At 52.8% G+C, this 19,992-nt stretch overlaps 1 protein-coding gene across 1 annotated transcript in view; it reads left to right on the top strand.

The window, feature by feature from the left end:
• Positions 1 to 19,992, top strand: part of XKR6 (XK related 6) — a 307,438-nt gene that overhangs the window by 276,638 nt on the left and 10,808 nt on the right. The window lies entirely within an intron of this gene.

Raw genomic sequence — 19,992 nt, forward strand, 5'->3', positions numbered from 1 at the left:
GGCCCCGGAGTCTCCAGGGAGCCCCCGAAACACCCTGCAGCACAGCTAGGAGGTCTCGGGGCTCTGCAGCAGCAGCAAATCTCCATGGCGTCTCGGTGGCCGTGGAGCAGCTCGCGCAGCTGCGCCCCAAGTCTGAGCCTCACACCCGGGGCTGATGCTCCGCCTCTCGGCCGGGCCTGCCGGCCTGCGGCGCCACGGTGCTGTGCTCCGCCACGTTCCGGGGGCCTCTGGCAGGAGGAGGGCACACGGGGAGACCGGGAACTGGGGGTGCCTGGCTGTCGTGGGAGGAGGGAGGGAACTCGTTCCGCAAACCGTGTCCAGAGGGGAGACGCAGCTCCGGGGGAAATCGTGCAATTATCACTTGAGGGGGAATGCCAAGGCGTGTGGGCCTGGTGGTGAGAGTGCGCTCTGGAGTCGGGAGGTTCCCGCCGCTGGGAATATTCAGGCAGGGATGGGCTGCAGGATTCCAGGGTGCAGGGCAGCCCGGGAGTGGGGCCTGCTCTCCTGCCCAGCCCCAGCCAGGGGCTCCTTGGCCCTTGGGCTGCCCCCCCAGGCCGGGCAGGACCTCCTGGAGCTCCCACAGCCCTCGGTGCCACCGGCTCAGAGCGCACCTGCGGGGGGCTCCCGGGTGGGACCCCACACCCCTGGCCTGGCCGGGCAGCGAGCCCAGGACCGCAGACAGGTGCTTCCTCCCGCAGCTCTGCCTGCTTGTCCAGACTGGCGGGGCCGCGGCCAGGGGCCTCCCCACGTCGCCCGGGGGAGGGGGCTTTAACCCTCGAAGGCGGGTCTGAGGCTGAGCCTGGCACTCAGGCTCTCCAGCCCTGGGGCACTGGCCTCTCCGCCCAGCCTCCTGCACCTCCTGAGCCGGGACAGCCCGAGCGGGGCCCCCGGCGGAGCAGAGCCCCCCAGCAGCCGCGCCTGCCGCCTGCGTCTTCCCGGTGAGCACTGGCTGCTGACTTCCTGCCAAGGCAAACCCTGAGCTCGGGGGACGCCGCGCCTGAGCTGGCCTGAGCCGAGGCCCGGCCTCTGCGCTGTGCCGCCGGGCAAGCCCTGCGGGGAGCTCGGGCGGCGGGCAGCAGGCGGGCAGGGCCTCCCCTGGGGCACCCGGGCAGGGGCCGCAGCGGGGCTGGCGAGAGGGACGCGCCGGTGGTCGTGAGTTTCCCAGGCACGGTGAGCCCGGCCGTAGGAGGGTGCCCGCCGCGGCCACGTGGAGTCCAGCGGCCGCAGTGCCCGCACCCCGGCCTGGGGAGGACGGCCTGAGGGCCTGGGTGTCCCAGCCCAGGAGGCTCCCGGAAGCCAGCAGGGAAGCAGGGGGGGACGGCAGGGCCCGAGCCGTCTGCCCCCACCCGCCTCGCTTTATGGACACACACTCACACATTCACAGTTACACACCCACACTCACACTCATACACATGCACATGGATACACTCACACCCAACTTACACACTCACACATTCACAGTTACACACCCACACTCACACTCGTACACACACATGCACATGGAGACACTCACACCCAATTTACACACTCACACATTCACAGTTACACACCCACACTCGTACACACACATGCACATGGATACACTCACACCCAACTTACACACTCACACATTCACAGTTACACACCCACACCCACACTCGTACACACACATGCACATGGAGACACTCACACCCAACTTACACACTCACACATTCACAGTTACACACCCACACCCACACTCATACACACACATGCACATGGAGACACACCCAATTTACACACTCACACATTCACAGTTATACACCCACACTCGTACACACACATGCACATGGATACACTCACACCCACAATTTACACACTCACACATACATACACAGTCACACATCTACACACTTGCAATATACTCATGCGCATATATACGCACATTCACGCACTCAGTCGCACATACACATACACAAACACATACTCGTACACACACTCATGGATACACTCACAATTTACACACTCACACTCATACACACTCGCATGTACATATTCGCACTCATACAAATACACACTCACACCCACAGGTACACACACGTACACACACATATACTCAGTCACATACACATACTCACATAGAGACACGCGCACACTCGCAATTTACACACTCACGCGTGCACACTCGTGCACACTTGCATGTACACACATACTTGCACTCACACATTTACACACTTGCACGTACACACTCATGCACGTACATACACACACACACTTGCCTTTGGAAGAACTGGGCAACGAGAGGAGCCCCAGAGCTTGGGAGCCCCGTCTCCTGGGAGCCCGCGTCCTGGCCACAGCGAGGGCCATCAATGGGTCTGGCCCCTGCCCACTGCTACCCAGGCTGAGGCCGGGGCAGTCCCTGCTCCAGGGGCCTGAGAAGAGATGCCATGAAGCCAGGCAGGCGGAGGCGGAGCGTGACTGTCCTCACGCCGAGAGGCCTGCTGGACGGTTGTTCTGGAAGGTCAGCGCCGGCAGGCCCCTGGACTGGGCATCCCCACCCTACATGTGCGGCCCTGGAGGACCTCCTGGAGGAGGCCCCACGCCAGGTGGTCCAACGCCTCGAGCGCCTCCAGCCCCTGCCCTGCCCTCGCCTCCCGGGCGGCCCTGGGGGCTCCTCTCTCGACCCGGGCCCTCGTCTCAGCCGAGCGGCTGCTGCCGGCACCCCCACCCGAGCGCCCGGGCGCCCGCACACTCAGCGTCAAGGGCGCCCGCCGGCACCCGGGGCAGCCAGGCTCGGCCGCGGCGCCCCTGCCACCCCTGAGCCGTCGGCCGATGCCAGCGCCGCAAGCTGGGCGGGAGGCAAGGCGCGGCGAGGGGCCGGGGGACCCGCACCACTGGACTCCGGTGGTCCTGGCCACGGCCCCTCACCCTCAGCACCTGCTCTCCTCCTTGGCTCCCGGGAGAGACGGGATCAGAGCTCATTTTTCAGGACGAGGAAACCCCGCAAAGGAAAGTGCTTTGTAAACCGTCAGCCGCCGTGCGCGTGGCAGGGGCTGCGCCATTTCCACGCTGCAGGTGGCACGGCAGGTCCGGGGAGACCCCACTTGCCCCTGCCTCCCGGTTATAAAAAAAACCTTATACAAGTATCAGAATGGAGGGCTGGAGGCTCAGCCCCCGGAGCGGACACGCCTCGGGGTCCCCAGGCAGCCGGCTGCTTCCCGAGCCTCTCCCGCACGCCCGAGGAGCTGCGTCTCGGGAGGTCAGAGGTCAGCATGCATTTCCCAGCCTTTGGAGTGTCGACTCGGTGTTTCCTGAAAGGCATATGGGGATTACTGGGCCACGGCCGCTGGGATCGCGGAGCGGTCATCGCGAGGACGGCCAGTGTCCAGGACGAGGCCCGGGCTCAGGGGAGGAAGGGGACTGGAGGTGACCAGCACCGACCGCGCCGGCCGGGGCTCCCGTCCTAGCTAAGTCGGAGGAGGTCTCCTTATCACAAGACCATCTTGCTAGGGTAGTAGTTGTCTTCCCTCTCTTTTCCCCATAAAAAGCTGCATGAAATATACACATTTTAAAGAAAGTCAGTTTATTAGAAGTAGAGGGATGGAGAAGGAACGTTGGTGAACCCGGAAGGGCCCGCTGGTGAGAGGGCGTCCCCAGGCTGCGTGAATGCTGGAAGCGGAGTAACGTGGGAAACCGAGGCGACTCCCAGCGGGGTGCCCGCTGGCTGGCAGCCTGGGCCGGTCCTTAGCCGGCTGCTCCCAGGCCGCTCCCTCTAAGGTGCAGCCGCCGTTAGGACCCGGTCTGGGTTAAGAACATTAAACAACGGGGCAGACCCACAGCGCCCACACGGCCTGCGGCCGGAGCTGCCGGGTCAGCGGGCATCTCGCTGGCGCTGGCGGCCGTGCTCTTCCTGTAGACACGCCTTCGGGCTGACCGGTCAGCTGACCAGTGCCAGTGGGCGGTGCTGAGCCGCTCGGCTTCCCCTTGCCATGCCGCGGGTCCCCTTGGCGCCGCGAGGCGGGTGGGAGTTTTAAAGGCGACCAGTGCGATCGCGGGCACGTCAACAGGCACGTTCTCGATAGATCTTGCCCGGCGCCCGCTCCTCTCACTCTTGCCACCTCTCCAGTCTCTCCTCCTCTCTGATCATGGGTGGACTGTGCATTTAGCCTGCAAGACAGATTTTTACCCAGGGTTCCATACATACAGAGTGAAGGGAAAAACAGATACAATACCAATAGCAAGCTGGGGTCATTTGGGCATTTCAACAGCGTCTTCCTTAAGCCTGAGCCCTTGAACATTTAAATAAAGGTAGAAATAAATAAATAAAGGTAGAAATAAAGAAATGAAGGGAGCGTGCTGTGATGACACGTCATCCTGCCGGAGGTGACATCCGGGCCTGCTGAAGCGACAGGTTTTGGAGAGCTCTCTGGTAGCGTGGAAAGAGTCCAACAGGGGCTGTAAACTCCAGCTGCGCCGCGTCCTGGCGCCTGGCCTGCGGCCGGCTAACTCCCTACCGGCTCCCTCACTGGAGAGGGGGAGTGGCTGGGTTGGGGGCTGCTGTGGGGTCTGGTGAGACACACACGTGCCTGTCCAGCCCATCGCCTGGCCTGTCACGGGCCACCGACGGCGGCTTCCAGCCACAACCGTGGGCCGAGCTGCCACCACGTGCCCTGGGCCCCACGACGTGCCGAGGGGTCAGGGACATGGCAGGGGTGGGCCTTGCCCTCATAGGGCCTCCGTTCTCGCTGGGGAGATAGAACAGAAATAATTAGACAGCAAGCCGTGGTGGGCGCTTTGGAGCAAACAACAGGGTGCTCAGGCTGCAAATGCCGGGGCTTGCGGGTGGCATGGAGGGCGGAGGAGCCGCTCTGGAAAGCTGGTGTTAAACGGTGAGAAGGAGCCTTCCAGGTAGACGGGGCAGCATGTGCAAAGGCCCTGGGCAGGGAACGCTTGGCCTGCTCCAGAAAGCAAAAGGGCCCAGCGGGGCTGGCGCTTGGCAGTGGGGGGGGGAGGGGAAGGCAGGCACCCAATCACGCAGGGCCTGCAGGGCACGGCAAGGAGGTCCGACTTTACGCCAGGTGCTGCGGGAAGGGCTGAGTCGGGAAGTCATGTGGCCAAATTTGTTTTTATTTATTTGTTTTATTATTTTTTTAGATTTCTGTGTTTTTTTAATTTATTTCTGCCCCCCCCCCAGTTGTCTGCTCTCTGTGTCCATTTGCTGTGTGTTCTTCTGTGCCCACTTGCATTCTTGACAGCAGCACCCGGAATCTGTGTCTCTTTTTGTTGCGTCATCTTGCTGTGTCAGTTCTCCGTGTGTGCAGCGCCATTCCTGGGCAGGCTGCACTTTCTTTCACGCTGGGCGGCTCTCCTTACGGTGCGCACTCCTTGCGCGTGGGGCTCCCCTATGCAGGGGACACACCTGCGTGGCATGGCACTCTTTGTGCGCATCAGCACTGCGCATGGGCCAGCTCCACACGGGTCAAGGAGGCCCGGGGTTTGAACCTTGGACCTTCCATGTGGTAGGTGGACGCCCTATTGGTTGGGCCAAATCTGCTTCCTCAAATTTGATTTTAAAGAAGATCCCCTCCTGCTGTGGAGAGGAGAAGAGGAGCTGAGATGGGAACGCTGGGTAAGAGGCGCTCCAGGTGTGATATTATGGGGACTAAGGTTTGGAGCCTGACGTCAAGGGCACAGATTTGTCCTGGACACAGAACCAAGACTCGGCTGAGGGTCAGTGTAGGCGAAAGACGGTGGCGGGCGACGTCTGGCTTCCGTGTGCTGGGCTGGAGGGGACGCCGTGGGGGTGGTTCGAGAGTAGCAACTCTACCGTTTGGGTTTCTAGTGCTTCCGCATGAACATTGGCAGGGGTAGGGCACTTGCTATGATGATAGATGCATGTACAGGGCTTTGGGGGCACATGGGGAGGAAGTCACTAATTCCTCTTGGAGGTATCACAGAGGAGGCAACATTTGGTGTGGGTCTTAATGGATGGGTAGGAGCTCACCAGAAGAAAGTTGGAAGGCACTCCTGGGCAGTGTTGCTGCAGATGCCAAGGGCAAGCGTATCGGGCAGATGATGAGTGAGTCTGGGTGGTCTGGTCTCCTGGGAGGTGGGAGGAGGTGGTGGTGGTGGTGATTACGTGAACAACGGGAGTGGAGACTTCGGGGAGCTCAGCTGTGTGCCAGTCGGTAGTCTCAGAGCTTGACATGGATTAGCTCATTGAGTTCTCACAATATCCCTCTAAGTAGATGCTTTTATCATTCCCATTCTACAGATGATGGCCCAGGGGCCCGGAGAGGTTAGGTAACTTATTCAAGGCCACAAGGCTGCAGTGATAGAGCTGGGCTCTGACTCCCAAGCCTGTACCCCTCGGAAAGGACAGCCCTGGCTGAGTCTTGAGGACATCTGGGTGGGGTCTGCAGGAATGGGTCACAAACGAGGGGGAGTAGCTGACAGGCACCATAGCAGGCTGGGCCTGGACGGGGACTCACCACACCCAGATGAAATGACACTGACCAGGTCAGAGGTGGCGTTTCTGCTTCTTGCCTCCATCCATCCATCCATCTATCCATCCATCCATCCATCCATCATATCATCTCTCTCTCTGTCTATTGCAGGTTTACAGAAAAATCATGCAGATAATACAGAGTTCCCATATAACCCCCCAAACACATAGTTTTCCCTATTACTAAAATTTTGCATTGATGTGGTAGCTTTGTTACAATTGATGAAACAATATTATCATAATTATACTATTAACTACAGTCCATAGTTTACAATAGGGTTCTCTCCTTGTGCTGTACTAGTCCATGCATAGTTTTTCTTTCTATACTGATAATATATACAACAGAAACTTCCCCTTTTATCACTTTCAATTATACAATTCAATGGCATTAATTACATTCACAGAGTTGTGCCATCATCTCCATTGTCTGCTACCAAAACTTTTCCATTACCCCAAACAGAAACTTACGTATTCACCCCCATGCCCCACCCCCACCTACCCTGGTAAACAGTATTCTAGTTTCTGACTGTATGAATTTACATCTTCTAATTATTTCATAAACGTGAGATCACACAGTGTTTGTCCTTGTGCCCGGCTGATTTCACTCAGCAGGATGTTTTCAAGGTTCATCCATGTCATACATGTGTCAGAACTCCGATCCTTTTTGTGGCTGAAGAATGTTCCATTTTGTGTATCTACCACTTTTGTTTATCCACTCATCTATTGATGGACACTTGAGTTGCTTCCATCTTTTGGTTCTTGTGAATAACGCTGCTATGAACATCAATGTGCAAATATCTCCTTTCACTTGGGTGTATACCTAAAAGGTGGGATTGCCAGGTCATATGGTAATTCTTTACTTAACTTTCCAAGGAAATGACAAACTGTTTTCCACAGTGGCTATACCATTTATATTCTCATTAAAAATAGGGTTTCTATTTTTCCAAGTTCTCACTAGCACTTGTTATAATAAGTTCCATATTTTATTTTATTGCAGCCACACTAGAGGTGTGAAATGATACCTCTTTGTGGTTTGGTTTGCTTTTCCCTAATGGCTAATGATGTTGAGCATCTTTCCATGTGGCCATTTATAGATCTTCTTTGGAGAAATAGCTCTTTAAGCCTTTTGCCCATTTCTTAAATAGGTGGTTTGACATTTTGTTCTTGAATTGCAGGAATTCTTGACATATTCTGGATATTAAATCCTTATGAGACATAGTTCCAAATATTTTCTCCCTTTCTGTAGGTTGCCTTTTTACTTTCTTGATAAAGTCCTTTGATGCACAAAAGTTTTAAATTTAATGAAGTCCCACTTGTCTATTTTTTGTTGTTTTTGTTGCTTATGCTTTTGATGTAAAACTTAAACCATTGCCAAACACAAGGTTCTGAAGAGGTTTCCCTGTTTTCTTCTAGGAGTTTTATAATTTTGGTTCTTATATTTAGGTCACTGATCCTTTTTTTTTGTCTCTGATCCATTTTGAGTTAATTTTTGTATATGGTGTGAGGTAGGAGTTCACCTTCATCCTTTTGCAAATAAAGACCCAGTTTTCCCAGGAACATTTGTTGAAGAGACTATTCTTTTCCCACAGGACTTGGTATCCTTTCAAATATCAACTGACTGTAGATGGAAGGGTTCATTTCTGAACTCACTTTTCAATTCCATTGGTCTATATGTCTGTCTTTGTGCCAGTACCATGCTGTTTTGATTACTGTGACTTTGTAATAAGTTTCAAAATCAGGAAGTGTGAGTCCTCATACTTCATTTTTCTTTTTCAAAATGGCTTTGGCCATCCACAGAGCTCCTTACCCTTCCAGGTAAATTTGATGATTGGATTTTCCATTTCTGCAAAGAAGGTTATTGGAATTTTAATTATGATTGCATTGAATCTGTACATCTCCTTGGGTAGAACTGACATCTTAACAATATTTAATCTTCCAATCCATGAACATGGAATGTTCTTCCACTTATTTAGGTATTTGGCTTCTTTTAGCAATGTTTTGTAGTTTTCTGTGTTCAAGTACTTTATATCCTGTTAGATTTATTCCTAGTATTTGATTCTTTTAGTTGCTATTGTAATGCATTTTTTTCTTGATTTCTTCTTCCAATTGTTCCTTACTAGTGTATAGAAACACTACTGGATTTGGGGTATTGATCTTGTACCTCACCACTTTGCTGAATTAATTTATTATCTCTAGGAGCTTTTTTTGGTAATTTTTCGAGCTTTTCTGTTTAATGGGGTAGAAGGAAGCTTTCAGTCTTTCACCATTGAGTACGATATTAGCTGTGGGTTTTTTCCTTTATGCCCTTTATCGTGTTGAGGACAATTTCTACTATTCCTAGTTTTCTAAGTGTTTTTATCAAGAAGGGGTGCAGGATTTTGTCAAAGGCCTTTTCTACATCAACTGAGATGATAATATGGTTTTTCTTTCATTCTGTTAATGTGATATAGTAATTTATTTTTCTTATGATGAACCACACTTGCATACCTCATTTAAATCCCACTTGATCATCGTATATAATTATTTTAATGTGCTGTTGGATTTGGTTTGCTAGTATTTTGTTGAAGATTTTTTGCATCTATATTCATAAGAGATATTGGTCTGTAATTTTCTTTCATTGGTCTGCAATTTTCTTTCCTTATGGTATTCTTTTCTGGCTTTGGCATGAGGGTGATGTTGGTCTCATAGAATAAATTGGGGAGTGTTCCCTCATCTTCAATGTTTTGGAAAAGTGTGAGTAGTATTGGTGTTAATTCTTCCTGGAATTGCATAAAATTCTCCTTGAAAACATTTGGTCCTGGGCTTTTTTTTGTTGGGAGGTTTTTGATGACTGATTCAATCTCCTTACTAGTTGTTGATTTGTTAAGATCTTCTATTTCTTCTTGAGTCGATATAGGTAGTTTGTGTGTTTCTATGAATTTGTCCATTTCATCCAGCTATAAAATTTGTTATTCGTTATTTCAGAGGGGTCAGTAGTAATAACCCCCTTTTCATTCTGATTTTAGTTATTTGTCTCCTCTCTCTTTGTCAATTTTACTGATCTTTCCAAAGAACCAACTTTTGTTATTTTAAATTCTTTCTGTTGATTTGTTTTTCTCTATTTCATTTATTACCACCCTATTCTTTGTTATTTCCTGCCTTCTATTTGCTGTGAGTATAGTTTGCTTTTCTTTTTCTAGTTATTGCAGGTTTGAGGTTAGGTTTCTGATTTGAAATCCTTCTTCTTTTTTAATGTGAGCATTCAGAGCTATAAATTTCCCTCAGTACTGCCTTTGCTGTATACCATAAGTTTTGGTATATTGTATTTTCATTTTCATTCACCTTGAGACATTTCCTAATTTCCCCCATGATTTCTTATTTAACCCATTGGTTGCTTCAGAGTACATTATTTAATTTCCATATATTTATTGATTTTTTTTCATTTTTCCCTCTGTTACTGATTTCTAACTTTATTCCATTGTGTTCAGGAAGATACACTGTATGATTTCCATATTTTTGAATTTTTTGAGACTTGTTTTGTGACCAAGATATATTCTATCTCAGAGACCTATTCATGTGCACTCAAGAAGAAGGTGTATTCTGTTGTTGTTGGATGAAAGTGTTCTATATGTGTCTGTTAGGTCTAGTTGGTTTAGAGCAGGGTTTTTTTAACCTTTTTTGTTCCACGGATTCCTTTGCCAGTCAGATGAAAGCCATGGACCTTTTCTCAGAATGTAGTGGCAGATAGTTTTAGGACACTCAACTAACGTTGGGTCTAACAACTATCGTAATTTTGAAGTATGGACGAGCGTGATTTTTTGAGATAAGCAACAACTGTAATGTGATATGAAATAAATACTACTGTAATAATTTATTGCATATATTCATAAGTGAAGGAAATGCTAGATTTCAGTTAGAGGTCGGAGAAAATTAAGATAATACATTGATTTTTTACAATTCAAGCTCACGGACCCCTGAAATCTTTCCGTGGACCCCTGGTTAAGGACCACTGGTTTAGAGTATTGTTCAAGTCTTGTATTTCCTTATATAATCTTCCGTCTAGATGTTCTATCATTATTGAAAGTGGTGGATTAAAGTCTCTTACTATTAAGGTTGTATCATCTATTTCTGCCTTCAAGTCTGTATTTGCTGCATATATTTTGGGCTCTACTGTTAGGTGCATATGTATTTATAATTGTTATGTGTTCTTGTTGAATTACCCCTTTATCAGTATATAATGACAGTCTTTGTCCCTTTTAACGTTTTTTGACTTAGTCTATTTTTTAAATCTGTTTCCCATCGACCTTACTCCAACTCTCTTTTGGGTACTACTTGCATGGTATATTTCTATTTCCATCTTTTCACTTTCAACCTACTTATGGTCTTTGAATTTTAAGGTGAGTCTCCTGTATACAGCATATAGTTGGGCCACGGATTTTTATCTGGGATACAGACTTGGCCCAGTGGTTAGGACGTCCGTCTACCACATGGGAGGTCTGTCGTTCAAACCCCGGGCCTCCCTGACCCACGTGGAGCTGGCCCATGCGCAGTGCTGATGTGCGCAAGGAGTGCCGTGCCACATCACGCAGGGATGTCCCCACGCAGAGGAGCCCCACGCGCAAGGAGTGCACCCCGCAAGGAGAGCCACCCAGCGCGAAAGAAAGTGCAGCCTGCCCAGGAATGGCGCCGCACACATGGAGAGCTGACACAACAACAAGATGACACAACAAAAAGAGACACAGATTCCCGTGCCGCTGACAACAGAAGTGGACAAAGAACATGCAGCAAATAGACACAGAGAACAGACAACAGGGGGTGCGGAGGGGAGAAAAATAAATAAATAAATCTTTTTTTTTAAAAAAGGATCTTTATCTGTTTTGCTAATGTCCTACTTTTGATTGGAGAATTTAATCCATTTACACTTAAAGTCACTACTGATAACGCAGGGCTTTCTTTTCTATTTTTCTATTTAGTCTTTGTAAGTCATACCTTTTGGTCCCTCAACTTTTTCCATTGGGTTAAATTTTAACTTCCTAAATATATAAAAATTTGATTTGATACCAACCTGACTTCAACAGCATAAATATACACTGTTCATATAACCCACCATCCCCCACCTTTTTTTATACTTGTTACAAATTGTATCTTTGTACATTATATCTGTCCAAAACCATAGATTTTTCATTACTTTTTATGCATTTGCATTTTAGCAGTTGTAGGAAGAAGTGAAGTTACATACTAAAAAATATAATACAGTATACAGACATTTATATTTACCCAAATATTACCTTTACCTTTTTATGCCACCAAAGAATAACTATCTAGTGTCCTTTCTGTTCATTCTGAATAACTCCTTTTAGCATTGCTTGTAGGCCAGGTCTATTGAGGAACTTCCTCAATTTTTTTTTTCCGGGAACGCCTTAATCTCACCCTCATTTTTGAAAGAAAGTCTTGCCGAATATAAAATTCTTGGCTGGCACTTGTTTGTCTTCGGCACTTTAAGTATTTCATCCCACTGCTTTCTTGCCTCCACGGTGTCTCATGAGACATTGGCACTTAATCGAATTGGGACTCCCTTGTACATAACATTGCTTTTCTCTTACAGCTTTTAGCACTCTGTTCTTGTCCTTGGCATTTGATAAGTTGCTGCTGGATATAGTTCTCTTGGAGTTTATCCTGTTTGGGGTTTGTTGCATTTCTTGAATATATATACTCTTGTCTCTTGTTAAATTTGGGGATTTTCCTACCATCATTTTTTTAATATTTCTACTGCCCCTTTCTCTTTCTTCTCCTTCTGGTGTCCCCAGAATAAGTATATTGGTACATTCAATGCTGTTCCACAGGTGTCTTGGGCTCTGTTCACTTTTCTCCATTCTTTTCCTCAGCCTGAATAATTTCAATTGCTTTATATTTGAGTTCACTGATTCTTTCTTCAGCCAGCTCCATTCTGTTATTGAAACTCTCTAGGGAATTTTTCATTTCAGTTATTGTGGTTTTCAACTCCAGTATTTCTGTTTGGCTCCTTTTTATGATTTCTGTCTTTTTAGTGAGATTCTCATTTTGTTAATTTATAGTTTTCCTGATATCCTTTAGTTCTTTCTCTGTGTTTTCTTTTACCCTCTTTGAGTATATTGGAAGTCTTTCTTTAAGGATCTTTGTCTGTTCTGTCCAAACTCTGGTCTTCTTTGATGGTTTCTGAAGTTTTATCTTGTTCCTTTGGTTAGCTCACCATTTCCCGTTTCTTTGTTTGTCTTGTAATCTTTTGATATGTATTATACATTTTAATATTTTGATGTGTTAACGCTGGAATTTAGTCCTTGTGCTGTCTACTCCTTAAATTTGTATCCAGCTAGTAATGTGACAGATTTCCTAGAGTGCTGGGAGTTAAAAACAAAAAGCCCAACACAAAATTCCTTTCACAGTCTTTGCAAATTGGCTCTGGGTTGGCTGGTGCTCTCCTTCAGAGTTCAGCCCTCTTACCAAGATCAGGGGAAGTGGGGGGTCCTCTCTGTATTTTCTGAGTATATGTCCTGCTCTGGGCATGTGCTAGTCACCTTACAGAGTCCCCTTTATCCAGAGATTGGCATGGCCCCTAAACTCCCTTCAGATAGACTGTCCCCCTCCTCAGGGTCCTGTGTTGTGTGTTTTGAAGCCAGTAAGCCTTTGCCCCAGGCCACTTTGATTTGATTGTTTCTTACATTGCTTTAGCTGTCTGCAAACTTCTGCCTGCAAGACAAGTTCTGGGAAGGCAAGCCAGAAAAGAGTTTCAGGCTTTAGGCATTCAAGCTACCACCCAATAGATTGGCACCAACATCCAGGAACCCCAATATGTGCACACGGGTTCCTCTGCTTCCTCCGGAGCAAGATCAGGAACCCACAATGAGATTGCTGGATAGCCCCCCACTGCGGGCAGGGCCGGGGAGGTGCAGGCAAAGTTCACACAAGCTTCTCCTACTGTGTCTAAGCAGCTTTTCTTGATTTGGTGCTCGCCTTGGTACTGCAACCTCTAACTGGTTTTTGGATCTCTGAGCAACACAGCTCTGCCAGTTTTTGCTAGTTGTCCAAAGATTCTGTGGGGGAACTGAACCTTGAAGTTTCCACCACCCTCTTAGTCAACTGCAAGTCTCTACTTCTTGCTTCTTGAATCTCTGCTCAGGGCTTGCAGTTTCGAATATTTGTTCAGTCTGCAAGAGCATCTTATCTGAGCCATTCTTTAAGCGTTCAGGGAGAAGTCTTGCTTTCTTGATGCAGAACTAAGTTTGAATTCACTCAGAATTGAGGGAATGGGCCTAAGTTCTAGGACGGATGCCTGCAAGTGAGAAAGACATAAATGATCTCTAGCTCTTTGACTGGCGTTGCCTTGGGAATTGTTTCTACTCCCCCTCCTGAGACTAAAAGAACTTGTCCGGGTGGAGAGACTTAGGATAGTTGGCTCTGGAGAAGTGGACAGATGAGGGTCGATACCAAAAGCAACTACCATCTTTTTGGCCTTTACCTTCTAAGACCCTGAGATTCTTCCTAAATAATAAGATTGTAACCCTTTATATGGTGACTTGTTCACCTGCTTTCCTATATATAAATTCACAGAATCTTTGTGCTGAAAATAGGGACTTTAAAAACTATGTAGTTTGACCCTTTTATGTTGCAGATGTGGAGACTGAAGCCCCTGAGATCAAGGGACTTGGCCAAGGAGACATAGCCAATCAGTGAGGAGTTTGGTATTAAAACCCAGCACCCCAGATTTCCACTGCCGTGCACGTTCCCCTGGCCTTCGACTCCTCTAGTCTGGGGAGCCCGGGCACCCAGGGGCACTTTCACGTCGAGCCCTGGGTGTTCTCATGTCTGCTGACCCATTGTGTGCCACCTCAACCCCTAATTCAGCCAGGGTGCAAGGACGGAAGTTCTTGGAGAGGCTCAGAAGCCAGGAACCTGGATGAGTCCTGGGATTGGGGCCAGAACTTGAAGACAGCTGCTTCTGACCCCAGAACACAGCAAGGGGGCCCAGTGCAGACCGGCCCTGCTCAGGGAGCCAGTTTGGGGACGTGCTTCTTCATGCTCAAGGGTCAGAAGAGACTTCGACTTGTTCTGGTAAGAGGCGCCCCGCCACGCCGCGTCCCGCCACGCCGCGCCCCGCCACGCCGCGCTCCACGGGAGCTCCAGGATTCCTGTGAGAGGAGGTAGGGAGACGCTGGGGCGGCCACCTGTAAAGGCTCTTCTGAGTCATGTCAGAAAACTTCAACCTTCACGGTTTCCCTTCCCGAAGAGATTCAGAGGGAGAACCTTCAGGAGTGAAGGGGCCTTGGAGACTTCTAGCCCGCTCCCCCTTGTTGAGCCGGGGGGAGAGAGGAATGACTTGCCTAAGGTCACGCAGCCAGAAAGGGGCTCCTCCAAGCTCCTCTTCTGCCACTCTGGGCTCCTGAGCGAGGTCGAGTTATGATGGTAGCACGACATGCCCTGAATGCGGTTCAAGGGCTGGGCCGTGCGGGGGCAGCCCCCACCCCCACCCCCAGGCTGGGTTCCCGCAGCGCCTAAGGAGAGCAGAAGCAAAAGAGCTCACAGCGAATGGATGCAGAGAGCAGACAACGGGGGGGGAGGGGGGGGAAATAAATAAATAAAGTAAATCTTTAAAAAAAACATCTAGTACTGAGTTTACGTGCAAACAAGCATCTTTATCAGGACAGGTAGATACAGGAAAATAAACCCTGACTTTAAACACTGGTTTTCTTTAGGCCAGCGTTGAGCTCTAAAACACATTTAGGGCTCTTTCTTTCTGTCTCTTTGGTGTTATCTTCCCTAACAATTTTCTCCTCTCTCAGCTTCACCTGCTGGCTCCACTTACCCGCCGGAGTAAGTTTACGTCAAAAGCCCTTACGGCAGCTGGTCCGTTAGCTTCGCATCGGCTTCTTTCTCCACCCAGAGCCCTGTCTGGCAGCCGCCTAGAGAGTCAGAGAGGCAAGCGTTCATTGGCTTTTCTAAGCTTCTGTTAAGCTCAAATGACAGAGCCTTTCTCCTCAGCTGCCAACTCCAGCACAAGTCTGTCTTTCTCTAGTGAAGATAAAAAGCTTCCTGTTGGAAGCACAAGCCCCACTGCTCTGCTTCCTGCTCAGTTTTCAGTTTTGTGTGAAGGACAAAGCGTCCCCGGTGGAGTCCTCAGGTGAAGGGCAGCCCTGGAGCCTGCTCTTAGCTGTGGGGCCTCAAACAGGGCTCGCCTCTTTTCTCAACACAGTTAAAGAGCTCAGTGATGTCTCTCCTCTGGGGAGATTTCTCTTTCTTTAGTGAAAAAGCCTTTCTAGCCTCTTCCCAGCCCCATAATTCACAGACACGGACTGTGGGGTGTAGGGCACGGCTGAAGTTAGGCGTGGCTGCCACGCAGAAAGAGATGGTGACCTGCTCGTGTGGCCCAAACGGCACCGATCTGTCCTCCACACCAGAACGCAGCATTTCCAGCTGAGTTTCCTCATTAACGAAAAGCAAACCTTGTTAAGACATCCAATCCCTTCTTCCAAACAACAGCAAATAATGAATTGTCTTATCCAGAGCTCTAGCCCCCTCATGCCACCGCCTGATGGAACCCCCGTGGAGTAGCCGTCTCTGAGAATTACCGGAGGATTTCAGACGGAGTCGGTACAGAGATCGCCTCCCCCACGTGCTCGCCACCTCCCAGCCGCCTCTGTGCCCAGGAAGGGGCCGGCGGTCCATGCCCCGCTGGCTCCCCCCGCGGCCGCTTGCACCCTCGCCCGCAATTGCAGTGGAGAGACACGGCAAAGGCACGACGCGGCCTCGGGCGGGATCGTGGACTTGGCCTCCTCCAGCTGTTTCCTTTTTTTCTTTTTGGGGAGAAACCACTTCTGTCCCTCCCATCAGGTATCTGCCGGGCATCTACGCCCAGGGGGCCCCCAGCTCCAGCTCCTGGTTCAACATCCCACTTTCAAACAGAATTGGCAAGGGTTTTCCACGGAGACCAACTGTTTGAGTGCATCGATGTAGCTTGCGTCTGCGCACAGTTCGGAGGCCTTTGGGCTGAGGTTGCTCCTGACAACTGGCAGGGAGAGAGGGAGAGCTCTTAGAGTAGGCGGGAAAAAATACATGAGAGCGGCAAATTACATTGATTTCATTGCCGTTAGCAGAGACGGACCTGCAGGTGGCCTCCGGACGTCTTGTGCGTGAAGTCCTGGCGAGAAGAGGGACATGGTGCCGGTGCCGGTGCCGGGCCCCCGGAGGCTGACCAGGGCAGCCCGCTGACGGCAGAGTTCAGAAGCTCGAGGAGTTACTGCACTTGGGCCGTTTTCTCATTGATTCAGTAAATATGTTTTTAAGTGCCTACTGAGTGCCAAACACCATTCCGGGAGCTGGGGATAGAGCACTGAACAAAACAGACAAAAATCCCAGCCTTCCCGGAGCTGACATTTCTTGTAGGAAGAAACACAATAAACAGCACAAAAAAACACTGAAATTTACTTATTAGGAACTGAGAAGCACTAAGGAGGACACGAGGCTGGCGAGGGCCCTGGGCAAGGGGGGGTGCTGCACGGCTCTTAGCACGAGGTCGTCAGCTTGGGCCCAGAGGAGGGGTCGTGGCGGGGCCCGCATGCCCTGGAGCCGGCGGGGAGACCCCAGCCCCCGGCTTGGGCCAGGGCTGCCTCTCCGCTGGGGTCCCGTCCTCCCAGCACTCCTGGCAGGGATGTGGGCACCCCCTGCCCACCTTGCCTTCTCTCCGCCTCTGCCTGAGGGCAGGGGGCTTCCCGGAGCCCCTCTTGTCCTGGCCGTTGGCGACAGGGAGAGGAAGGGAGATGGCAGGGCCCACGGGCAGTGGCCTCCTCCGTCCTCGGGATGGGCAGTCCCAGCGGAGCTCTGGGTCCCAGGCCCGGGCACTGCTGGCTGCAGGAGGATGGCGAGTCAGTGCTCCCGTGAGCTCCACTGCCAAGGAAGGGGAGCCTGGCCCTGCGCCAACGCCGCGGCCTTGGGTTGCGCACCCCCTCTCCTGGGGACAGCGGTGGGGGAGGAGACCCCGCGGGACCTGGGGGCAGCGAGCGCCGGCCCCGCCCTCCTCTGCGGGCTCCCCCGCCCGTGCCCTGCGTCCCGCGCCCTCCTCTGCGCGTGGCGCCCGCTCTGGACCAGGGGAGGCCCCAGGGGTCGGAATTCCCACAGGAGATGAACTTGGGGCTGTGACGGGAAGAAGCAGACCCCAGCCCAGGGCCGCCCTGGCCTTCTGGACCCCGGGCCGCGGCGCCCACCCGCAGAGGCCATGCCGCCGCCCCAGGAGGAGCCCCCGGACGCGGCCCCCACCTCCATGTGAACGGAGGGTGTCCGTCCGCTGCGGGGTGACGGGGCAGCAGCCGGGCCTGTCACACGTGGGGAGCCTCCACCCTGCACCGGGTCCCGTGCTCGGCCCGCAGAGGCCCGAGCCGCCCCCGACCAGGTCTCGGTGGAGCAAAACCATCTTTCCCGCCAGGCCCGCCCGTGCGGGGGCTTGCGGCTGGAGCCAGGCCGAGGGCTGGGGCCCGTGTCTCCTGGCAGCCCCGGGCGCCCGCCTCGCCCCCGAAGGCCCGGGCTCCCCCGGCTGGCCGCTCCCCCCGTGTCTCCTGGCAGCCCCGGGCGCCCGCCTCGCCCCCCGAAGGCCCGGGCTCCCCCGGCTGGCCGCTCCCCCCGTGTCTCCTGGCAGCCCCGGGCGCCCGCCTCGCCCCCCGAAGGCCCGGGTTCACCTCCTTCCAGCCGGCCACTCCCCCCGCGTCTCCCTGGCAACCCTGGGCGCCCTCCTGGCCCCGCAAAGACCCGGTCTTCCCCGGCCGGCCGCTCCCCCGCGCAGCCCTGGGCGCACGCCTGGCCCCCCGAAGGCCCGGTCTCCCCCCAGCCGGCTGCTCCCCCAGCTGGCAGGCCTGCTCCGAGCCCCGGCACCTGCTCTCGCGGAGACGTCAGAGACAGACACAGAGAAGGGCTCGCTGGAGGTGCAGAAAAGGGGCTCACCCGGGACGCCCCCCAAAGCCAAGTCCTTGGGTCCCAGACGCTGAGGCCTCCGGGCCCTCAGAGCAGGCCGTGGCTGGTGGCGGCCCCGGCCTCGTCCTAGCCCCATCCTGCCCGCCAAGGCCTTCTCAGACGGCTCTGCGCCCAGGGACAGGAGGGCACACGCCGCGGCAGCCTTTCAGCGGAGACGGTCACCAGGCACCTGCCCACGTGCACCTTAGAGAGAGCGTGCCAAGCACGTGCCTGCGGCTTTGCGCTCCCCTCGCTCAGCCCCGTTCACCCCAGGTGGGCGGAAGCGGCTCTGCCTGCACTGCAGCCCGCGTCCCCGTGGGGAGCAGGGCTGACCCGGCTCCACGCCCCGCTGCCCGCGCCCGCGCTGGAGAAGAGGCCGCGCCAGCAGCCGTCTTCCGGGGCTTGTTGTCGGGGGTACACAAAACGACCCACGGGAGCAGCTGGCCTGATGCTGGTGCCCCGCAAGCCTTCAGTGAGTTTTCGCGCCTTTTCTCCTCCGACTTCCATCCCCGGTTTTCTTCCTCGTGCTCGGAAGTGTGAGAAGGGCTGCCAGAGTGACCACTGTGCCCCCCAGAGAAGGGAAGGCGTCGTCCCGGCGGGTCGTGGCCCCTTTCCTAAGACACCTTCTGAGACTCCACGGTGGCTGAAGACTTTTCCTTGGAAAAACACCCCTCCCCACACAGTTTTCGCATGATTTCAGAGAGACAGGCCACACCCCTGCCCCAGCGGACCTCACATCCAACTGGGAGCATCTGAAGCTAAAATCAAACGAGAGAAAAGAGGGAGAGACGCTGTGCATCGAGGAGGCGGGAGACGCAGTGGTGAACAATGGAACAGGAGAGGCCGTGGGGACGCTGGAGGGGCCGTTGAAACGGGGTGGTCCAGGAGGGCCTGGCTGAGGAGCTGGCCCTGGAGGAAAGGTCTCGGTGAGAAGGTGACCCGCATGAAAACGTGGGGCCCCAGCAGAGGGGCCACAGGGCCGTGGGCTCCGAGGGGGTGGGCGTGTTGGAGGCGGGAGCGTGGGAGCTGGGGGTGACCTCCAGGGGGGGTGGCCGTGTCCTGAGGGCCTCGAGCAGTGACCTCAGATGACGAGAGGGAGCCCTGGGGCGGGGGCCTGCTGGGGTAGGCCGGCAGGTGATAGCTGTAACCCAGGCAGGGACGAGGCCGGAGCCCGGGGCCCTGCGGTCCCTTGGGTGGTCCCGGCTTTGCCTGGAGGAAGGGGATGATGAGAAGGAGAGGCTGGCCGTGCTGCAAGTGAAAAGACCCCGACGATTTCCGTGACTTACAGCATTTTGATTGATTTCCTCCTCGTTGCGTGCCCATCCCGGGTCACTGCGCAGCGCCTTCTGGGAGCAGGGGAGAGCGCGCTTCTGCTTGGAAGAGGCTCACGGCCATCCCGCTCCTGTTCCTGGGGCCAAATCCCACGCCGCACCTGGGTCCAGCGGCAGGCGTGTTTGCTCTCCCGTGGGACGGGCATTGGCCGTCGGGGACTGCTGATGGGGTGGCTCACCTGGGGGGCCGCGTGGGGGGACGGAATCGAGCTCTGCCGCTCTGGCTGCTGCGTGGGGAACGGATCG

This window comes from Dasypus novemcinctus, chromosome 25 (genome assembly GCF_030445035.2).
Source record: "Dasypus novemcinctus isolate mDasNov1 chromosome 25, mDasNov1.1.hap2, whole genome shotgun sequence".
Classification (NCBI taxonomy): domain Eukaryota; kingdom Metazoa; phylum Chordata; class Mammalia; order Cingulata; family Dasypodidae; genus Dasypus; species Dasypus novemcinctus.